Raw genomic sequence first — 9928 nt, forward strand, 5'->3', positions numbered from 1 at the left:
TATTCAAACATGAAAAATTTACCAAATTCTCTAAAATTTAAAAATTGAATACATTTTTTCTTGCATGGCAAGAATATAATGAGTGAAATATGTTTTCCAATCTAAGACAAAAATAAAACTGAGTATAGATTAAAACAAAAATTATCTTATTTCCGATGACCTATAGTTTTTATTCAAAACAGAAACAATTACCTCCGATGTGCGAATTCTGTAAGATGCTTTTTTTTTTTTAATTTTACAACAAAAATGATTTGCCAAAGCACAGAAAAAATTATTGTCACCTATAAAAAGAGGGCAATCTTAATATAATAGGGATATCTTATTTAAAAATAGCTATATAATTATACTTTTCTCCTTATCCTTTTTCAAAATTTAAAATGTTTTATTAACATTGCAATTTATAGTACGAATTATTTTAACTTTTGATATGAAACCAAATTGCAATTAAACTTTAATATATTAATTAATTTGTGATTCTGGCCGGGTCTCAAACACCCTAAAAAGAGGAATTAAAAAAAAGTTAAATCCTCAACTAAAAGAGATTAATTTTCAACCACTTGTATTTTTAACCAAAAAAATCATATCTACAGAGGGATGAATTTTCTGCAAAATGGTTAAATTTTTAATTAGGAGATAGAAATGTTTAAGATAAAAGATCATTTTAGGCCAAAGAAAATTATTTTTAACAAGAAAATTAATTTTCTGCACGAAAATACGACTTATCTACCAAGTATTTGAGCCAAAACAGATTAATTTACAACAAAACAGTTTTATTTATAACCAATAAAGTGTACATTTCTACTGAAAGAGATTAATTTTTTTAAATTTTTTCAACGAAATCGAATTATTCCCAGAATTTTGAAAAATTTCTGCAAATTTTCTTAGACATTTTAAAAAATTTTCGTTATTATTTTCTAAATTCAAAAGTCATTTTTAAATTTTCTGGGAATCTTAAGAAAATTATTTTATTATCTTGAAACCATTCAAAATTTACAAGAAGCTTTAAATGATATGTTGAAATCTTAAAAAATCGAAATATCTTTTGATACACCTAGAATTTTACCTAAAATTTTCGATTAATTACCAAAATTGCCTTGAAACATTTGAAGTTAGTTTTAAATTTTAATGAATCCTTTGAAATCTTTTAAAATTTTCATTGAATATTAATTTTTCAATATGAGAACCATTTAAGATCCCCGGAATTTCAAGCAAATTTGGAAATTATGTTTAAACATTAAAAATCTGTAAAGGCTTCTAAATTTTATTTATGAATTTGAAAAAATCTAAATATTGTCTTAAATTCGTTAAACTTTTTATTATTTTTTTTTTAAATTTCTACATTTGTTTTAAATTTATTTAAATTTCCGCTAAAATGATTGAAAAATTAACAAAATTGCCTTTAAATCTTCAGGTTTCTCAGGAATTTTAAGAAAATTATATTATTATTGCAGTGATATAAAAATATTAACGAGCTTTAAAATTTTATTTCTTATTCTAAAAAAAATTTTCATTTTTTCAAAACTTCGAATTATCTTTTGAAATGATTCGATCTTCATTTAAAATATTTGAGAAATTGCCTTCAAGTCTTCCAGCTTTTTTTAATTTTCAGAAACATTTTGGCGTTTTTTGACATTTTTGCAAATTTTGTTAACTTTTGTGTTTTTGTAAGAAAAATAGTTTGATAGTCTTTAAGAAATTTAAAGAAAAATGAATTAATTTCTTGAGAAAGTTCATAATTTTTAAATAGTTTCTATATTTTTTTGTAATCTTCCAAAGTATACATTTAATTTCAAAGTCTTTTTGGAATCTGCTAAGATTTAATTTATTTTCAAATTTCTTCAAACTTTTGAAACTACGTAATACATTTACAGAAAATTAGGTTTTTCTAAAAATTTCCAAAAATTGCGAAATGAACAAAAAAATTGTCTTAAAATCTTCCAAATTCCGGTTTGACTTATTTTAAAATCTTTAAAAATGAAGATTAATATTTTTAAATAAACCTTAATCATTTTACATTTTCCCTAAAATCTCATCAATAATATTCAACCATGAATACCGATTTCTAGGGAAATATATAAATTTCGCATACAGTTGTTAAAAACTTGTAAATTGTTTTGTGAAATATAATTTTTTAATTAGAAATAGCAATTATAGTTGTAAACAAGAGCATGATCCCTAATTGTGAAAAATTATAAGTATATCAATCAGAATAAAAAAGCTGAATCTTAATAATTGTTATACATTTATTAAATTAATTAATGTAGTTATGATTTCGATTCTTAAAAAAATACAACAACAAAAATAAAAATAAACGTAAAATGTATTTAAGTAATTTATTGACATTTCTCATTTAGTCACAGATGTCTTACTTTATTATTATATGCGTGTTCTATTTCGACTGATGTAGTACTATATTCCATTAGAATCTAGGTGAACGACTAAATATTCACGACTTTAAAGTTTTTCACAGATATGGATTTGAAACTTTTGTAATTGATTAAAAAAAAACTATGAGTAATATAAAGAACTAAAAAGGAACCTAGATTCGTCCCGAAATATCCCGATGTGCTTTTTTTGTTTAAACAATGTCATAAAAAATTAAACTACTGTTTCAAGTTCTAAAATAGTTATAAACAAAATAATTATTGCATTTAAAAATTAACAATAGCACTGCATTCCACTCGAAAATATCTTGAAGTGATTTTTTTTTAAAACATTTTTCACATATTAATTACATTGGTTTCAAATCAATATCTGTTTATTGTGTTTATAACAATTGTAGAAATATTAAAAGTAATGTAATTGATTATAGAATTGTTCTAACAGCAAAAGGCGAATCATAGTTTTAAAAAAATAATTAAGTACATAACTTTCAATTTCATATTACCCTTTTAAAACTAAAATTTAAATATATATATATAAACTAAGAATTGTTTGTGTGTGTAAATGAAAACCATTTTCGAAGCTATTTAATTGAATATTCGCCATTATTTGTATAATAAAATATTATTTATATTATAATACCTCTATTCCAATTATGTAATTGTTGTCAATCTTCGTGATATTATTACAATTATATTTAAATATCTTTTAGTTTTTCAGAAATTACTATAAATACTAATTAATAAAATTTTCAGAAAAAGATAAAGTAAACGTTATTTAAATATTTAAGTAAAAATAATGTTTATTGCTTTTTATGTTGTAAACTGATTATTTAATTATTGATCGATTTGCGTAAAACTAGAATTTTTTGGAATTATGGGAAAAGCTTATTATTAAATCAATTTAATAATAGAAGTGTCAAAATAATTTTTTCCCCACATTAAATCAAAAATAGGAAAATGTTTTTGAAATTGAGTAACATTAAATTATTATTTACTTGAAGGGTATATTAATAAACATATTACTTAATTTGTAAAATAAAAGTTAATTTATATTTAAAATACCCCCATTCTAATTCAATGATTTTTACAAAGTTTCTGATGTTATAAAATAACTTACTGAATTTAATTTTTAAAATGGTACGTGAATGTTTTTTTTTCAAAAATTATTATAGAATGTTAATAATAAATCAGATCATGAAAAATAAAAAAAGAGTATCCAGGTAAATATAAAGTTGAAATCCTTTAAAGTTATTAAAAATTATTAGCTGATTAATTTTTTTCACAAGTTTGAATCACATGGAGATTGAAATTTTAATTTTGTTTAATGAGATAACAAAAATTGATTATTTACCTTCAAGGTTTTGTCATTAAATATTCTCAGAAATTTTGATGATAAAAGTTTATTTTTCATTCTAAATACCTCTATTACAATTACTATATAATATTGTAAATTTTGTGATGTGAAATGAATATCTGAATTCTGATTTTAAAATTATATCTACATAGATTTTATTATTTTAATCAATAAGTTTAAAAGGTTATTAATAATTACAATTTTCAGAAAAATATAAAGCATAAATTATTTGAAGGTTTGAATAGAAGTAATTAATTACTGCTTATATGTTGCAAATTCTATAATCAAATATTGACTAAATAATTTTCTTTTGAATATTAAATTACATAAAGATTGAGTTTTAATTGTTTTCCACCTTTATATTGATCTTGATGATGACCCTCAAGGTTTTTTAAAGGTTAACTGTTTTTGTTTTTGTAAAATCCCTTTTTACAACAGAAATCGAGAGCGGAAAATTTTAAGTTCAAATATATAAGCAGTTAATAGGCAAATTTTGAACTTGAAGTTCACACTGTCATCTCTGAGTCAAGGTCAAATAGTACCTGTGATCTGAGTACATATAAGAACGTAAAATTCACAGATCTATCGTAATTTATGCTTAAACAAGGTCTGCCTACCTCATGGAATAGAATCGTTTCAAAAAATTGTCAGAACGAGCAAAGTTACTTTCTTTAACGGGGCGAATTAAGTAGTGACCTTAACTATGACCTTGACTATGACCTTCAAGCTTATTTCAAGGTCAATTTGTTCTCATGGAATCGCTGCTTTTGCATAGGCAACCTATAAAGCGGTACATTTTTCGTTGGAATATGTACTTGGGTTATAGTTACAATTTAACATTGACCTAGATATATACAGATCTTGTTTAAGTTTAAATGACCTTAGAGTGACCTTCAAAATTACAATTTATCTATGACCTGGGTACATATTTGAACATAAAATTTCCCGCTCTATCAATTGCCGATGTAAAAAGGCGGTTTACATTTAGAAAAGAGTTGACCTTGAAAAACCTTAAAGGTTATCTTCAAGATCACAATAAAGGTCCACAATGAATTACGCTCTAAAAGTAACTTTAAGAGTGAACTTCACGTGCGTTCTCAGGGTCTAAAAAGAAAGATTGAGTTCGTTGACCAGCTATTTTGGAAAAAATATCAAAAAGTTAGAGCATTTTCAAAAATGTTGGTACCATTTTCTAAAGATTTATATTATTTATCATATAATTTTTGGAAAAATGTCACAAGCTAAAAAAAAATTATATAACCGAAGATTTTCATCTAAAAAAGAGCTACACATTTGTTAAAAAGAATTTTCTAATTTCATGTGTATTTTTTGCTCGAATTGTAAAAAGTAACCTTGAAAAATACAAAAATTAAAATTGTTGAAAAACGAAACACTAGAGAAAAAAAATAAGACAAAAGTTACTCAAGCAAACAATATCTAAAAATTTGTTTTAATCTTTTGCTATAAAAATACATTAAGAGTAAAAAAATTAACTTTTTGAAAACAACACAGATTGAAATAACTATTATTCAACTGAGATGCGTATTTCTGATTTAAATCGCAAAAAATAAACTTAAAAATAAACAAATTAAATTTATGGAAAAAAGACACGAGTTGTATATCAAACTTAATATAAAATCAGAAATAAATAATAAAGCAATCATTTTAAATAAAATTTGTAATTCATTTTGCAATATATGAATAAGCAATCCCAGACCGAGATACAGCAATGAATGTAAATATACATTTGGTATAATAGTGTTAAGCGTAATATAAAAAAGTACGATAAATCCAAGAAAGCTTTAACAACAAAGTATTCAAAATCACCAAGTTACACTTGTCGATGCAGAAACTAATTTTCACAGAGAAGATTTCCAAAAATTTCTTGAATTAAAAAACAAATCCTGTAATGATTTCAAGGAAATGTTAAATTTTAAAAAATTTTACTTAAAATTTTAATTATCTTGAAAGTTATTTAGATGTTTAATGACTTAACAATATAATTTTGCATCTTCTTAAGGATATTTGATGGTTTTAAAATAATTAAAAACTTTTTCCGAAGATTCATGGAGAAACTTATAATAGTTTTTGGTTCTACAAAATTAGTAAAGAAAATTTGAAATGATTTCTAAAGATTTTGACGAAACTCTGGAAAAATTTGTGGCCATTTTTTTAAACTAAGATGATTTTTCAAAATTTTGGGAATACTTCTAGTAAGTTTGAAGATGTTTAAAAATCGATCTCTTTTGTTAGAAATGTAGTATTTTTAGTTAAAAATGAATGTGTTTTATTTCAATATATTTTGTTTGGATTGAGATTAATTACTTAATTAACTCTTAATGAATTAATCAGGCAGAATGTGACTTAAGACTAAAAAGTTTGGAAGCATTTTAAATCGAAGAATTTTGATTTAAAAAGAAACTTTGTAGTTGATTCACTGTGATTATAAATTTATTATTCATTTTTTAAAATAAATTGCTCTTTAAGATTTAAAAAGTAAATGATAATTTTTTATGCAAGACGGTTCAAAATGAGATCCCAATTTTTAAATTTGTAGATTCCAACGTTAAAAATTAAACTGTTTCGGTAGAAAATTCTCATTGTTCAAACAAATTTAAATACCAAAATAAAACTTTGTAAAATATTTGAAAATATAAAATATCTTCAAAATAATACCATTTTTATAACCAAAGGCTTTTATTAAATTCCAAATATTATTTCAGTCTAAAATAATCTATTTTAAAACAATTTAATTTGAAATTTTTTAATCAGGAAAAAGAGCAATTATTTACCATTTAGAAATATCTAACTATTCATTTAAAATTATTAATTATGAATTAAACATTCAAAACTAAAATTTAAAGGTTACAAATTTAATTCTTCTATCTAAAAGAAATGTAATGTGTAAGTTAAATTCTGGAATTTTAATGTCTCAGTAAATACTAAATCCTGTTATTCTTAGAAAAAATAAAGTAAGTTAAGGGAATATTTAATTTAAGAATTGCTCGGTTTACAAAAATTAATTTGTACTATTTTTATGTTTCTAGTTTAAAATTACATTAATTATATAATTTTTAACATTTTTAAATGCATTTCTTGACTCTTTAATTTAGAGCATTAAAAATGATAAAGTGGATTTATATTTTTGAAAATTAATCTGAATGTTTGAACTCTATAGATTTGGGAGAAATAAAAATTTTTACTTTTAATTCAAGAGTTTCACTTTAAGTGATTTAATTTGCAGCTCAGTTTTCATTACTTAAAAATTAATTTAGAGTTTGATTTTTTAAATTGCATCGACTGAAAAAATGTCCACCCTAATATAAGGACAAGAATTGAGGTGACGGGTGCAACAACACGCTGAGCGCTCGAAATCGCGTAGAAGTATTGTCCACTCGGGTCAATGGATCGATAAAAAAATGGTGACCAAAACGCAAAAGAAAATATACCTTTGTATTTTGCTTGACGCGGCCGCCAAATTTTTTCAAGAAACTTTTTCATTTGACAATTATTACTCAAGATAAACAATAAAAAATTAGACAATTTTCCAATCAAAAATCAATGTAGTATTAAACACAAATCACGATTATTCGGCCGATTGTTGACAAAAATTGCTCAACTTTGTATGGTGCATTCTCATTACAAAAGGGATGAATATGAGCAAAGAATTTTGTTGGGAAAACTGATATGTTCGTTTCTGTTTACTAAAAAATTGATTCCGAACGCAAACCACGTTTCGCCAACTTAAACCAATGGGTCGGTCATCGAAAAAATTCTGTCTGAAATAATTTATTGCGAGAAAGTTGTTCACTAGACTTTGAAAAAGTTTTCCTGAAAATTTTCAGAAAATGACTCCAAAATTGTGGAAATGACAGCCAGGTGAAGTCGGCCCACCACTGGAGCACTGCAGCGGCAGCGTGCTTTGACTTTAACTAGCTGTCATCTCAAAAATTTTTGATCAATTTTCTTCAAATTTTTAGGAAAATATCAGCGTCTAGTGAACAACTTTCTCTTAAAACGTTGTTTCAAATAACATTTTTTTGATGACCGAGCCACTGGTCGAATCCGGCGAAACCTGATTTTCGTTTGGAATCAATTTTCTTATTAAACAGAAACAAACATATAAGTTTAAACAAAAATGCGTTTCTCATATTTATCGCTTGTATATTGAGAATACACTATAAGAGTTTCAAGAATTTTCATCAACGAACAGCCGAATAATTGCGATTTCTCTTTTATAAAACATTCCATTTTGGTCGAAAAATTGTCCAAGTTTTTATTGTTTATCTTGAGTAATAATTGTCGAATGATAAAGTATCAGAAGAAAATTTTCCGGCTGCGTGAAGCTGAATAGGAAGTAATATTTTTTCTCGTGTTTTGGTCAACACTTTTTTTATCGATAGATTGTTCCGAGGGGACAATATTCCTACGCGATTTCGAGCGCTTAACGAGTTATTGCATCCATCACCTCAATTAAAAATTTTAAATATCTCCTAAGTTTATTTTTTTATTTCTTCAAAAATTGTTTTAGGAGTTTTCTTCTGATATCTAAGAGAACGGATAGTTGAATTTTTATCAAAATAACGAACAATAGCTGCAATTCTTATGAAAATTTGGCATGGAATTGCTGCACGACACTTTTTATGAGATAGGATTCTTCATTGTTAAATAGAGTATCCAAATTTTCCCCAATTACATTATAATATATATTTTAAACATTCGAAGGTTTGGCACATGTAGAAAAACCCAAGAAAAACGACGACGATGATGACAAGTTTGATAAAGCGGACGTACAATCTGGACTGAAAGATATATTTGGTTTGACGCCTGATGGTTTGAAGAAGGAATGTAACACTGAATTCACACAGATTTGGTCCAATGTCGCTATTCATCTTGAAGCAATGCAACATTTTTTGGATGGTTTTCAGGACGAGGCAGCTGAGCTCTACGATCGACATGATAAGAAATACAAAGAACATATTCAGGAGAAATGTAGGGCCAGTCAGGATTTCCAAAAACAAAGAGTAAATGCCATTGAAGCAGCGCTGACATGCGCCAAACCAAAGAGAGTGGCTGAACTTGTGAAAATCTCTAAAACAAAGACTTGCTAAAACTTTTGTGAAATTAACTCACTCTGAGTTTCTTAAATGTTTTATATCAATTTTAAATTACAATTACACTAAAAGAATTTTTTTTGTCTCGTAATTTAACCAACTAATCGTTAAGCAAATGGTCAACAAAAGGAAAACGGTTAAATTAGATCATAGTTGCTCGAATAAATATAGTTGAAGTTTGTTAAACAAATAGTAGTAGTGGAAGCTTCTAATGTGTCCCCTAAGGGTTTACATTTTCCTTACACCTTCTCTATTCCTTTACACACCCTCCACACACTTACTTGGTGGTGGAAGGGGGACCTACAGTTTAAGGTGGGTTCCGAACCACCAAGAGCAACAGCCTTAAGTACTTAGAGAAAACCTTTTTCTTTAGAGGTACCGGTCCCACGACTCTCCGGAGATGAACAACTCCCTTGCTAGGCTAGGGTTCACCGCATGGGCCACCGAGACTCTTCCAGAGTGCGAGGCGGGAATCGAACCCGCAAGCCGAAGGAGTGGGTCCAAAGCCTATGCTTTAGCCCCCACGACCATCGTCCCACTTTTTGTTAAACAAATAAACGATGATAAAATAACAAAATATAATTTGCGGGGAATAGCGAGTAGAATTTTTAATTACGCAATTTATCAAACTTGCTTTGAGAGAATTCAACTATTTTTTTGTTTAGAAATTTGAAGACAATTAGTGATCATTATTTTGTATGGCAAACACGATCTATCAGTGACTGTATGAATTTATAAAACGGAATATAGTTTATTAATTATTTTAAAAAAATGAAAAAAAATATACGAAAAGTAATAAAAGGTTTCAGGGTAAATAATTTTTATCCGGTTGCTTGTTCCGATCATTTATTTGTACTATACGGTGTATACGGATTTTACTGCGATTTTCATTGTGTACTACAATGGAGAAATACCAGGTGTATACATATGAAACCGGTATTGCCATCTAGCGGCCAGTAGGCACACTTATAGGAACTGGCGGAACTTACCATTTGTGCTAATTGGCGTATTGTCATCTGTCAACAATATCCAATACCAAACATGTCAAGTGTCATATGACATCGTGATTTTTTTCG

This window comes from Belonocnema kinseyi, chromosome 3, assembly GCF_010883055.1.
Source record: "Belonocnema kinseyi isolate 2016_QV_RU_SX_M_011 chromosome 3, B_treatae_v1, whole genome shotgun sequence".
In the NCBI taxonomy this organism is placed as follows: domain Eukaryota; kingdom Metazoa; phylum Arthropoda; class Insecta; order Hymenoptera; family Cynipidae; genus Belonocnema; species Belonocnema kinseyi.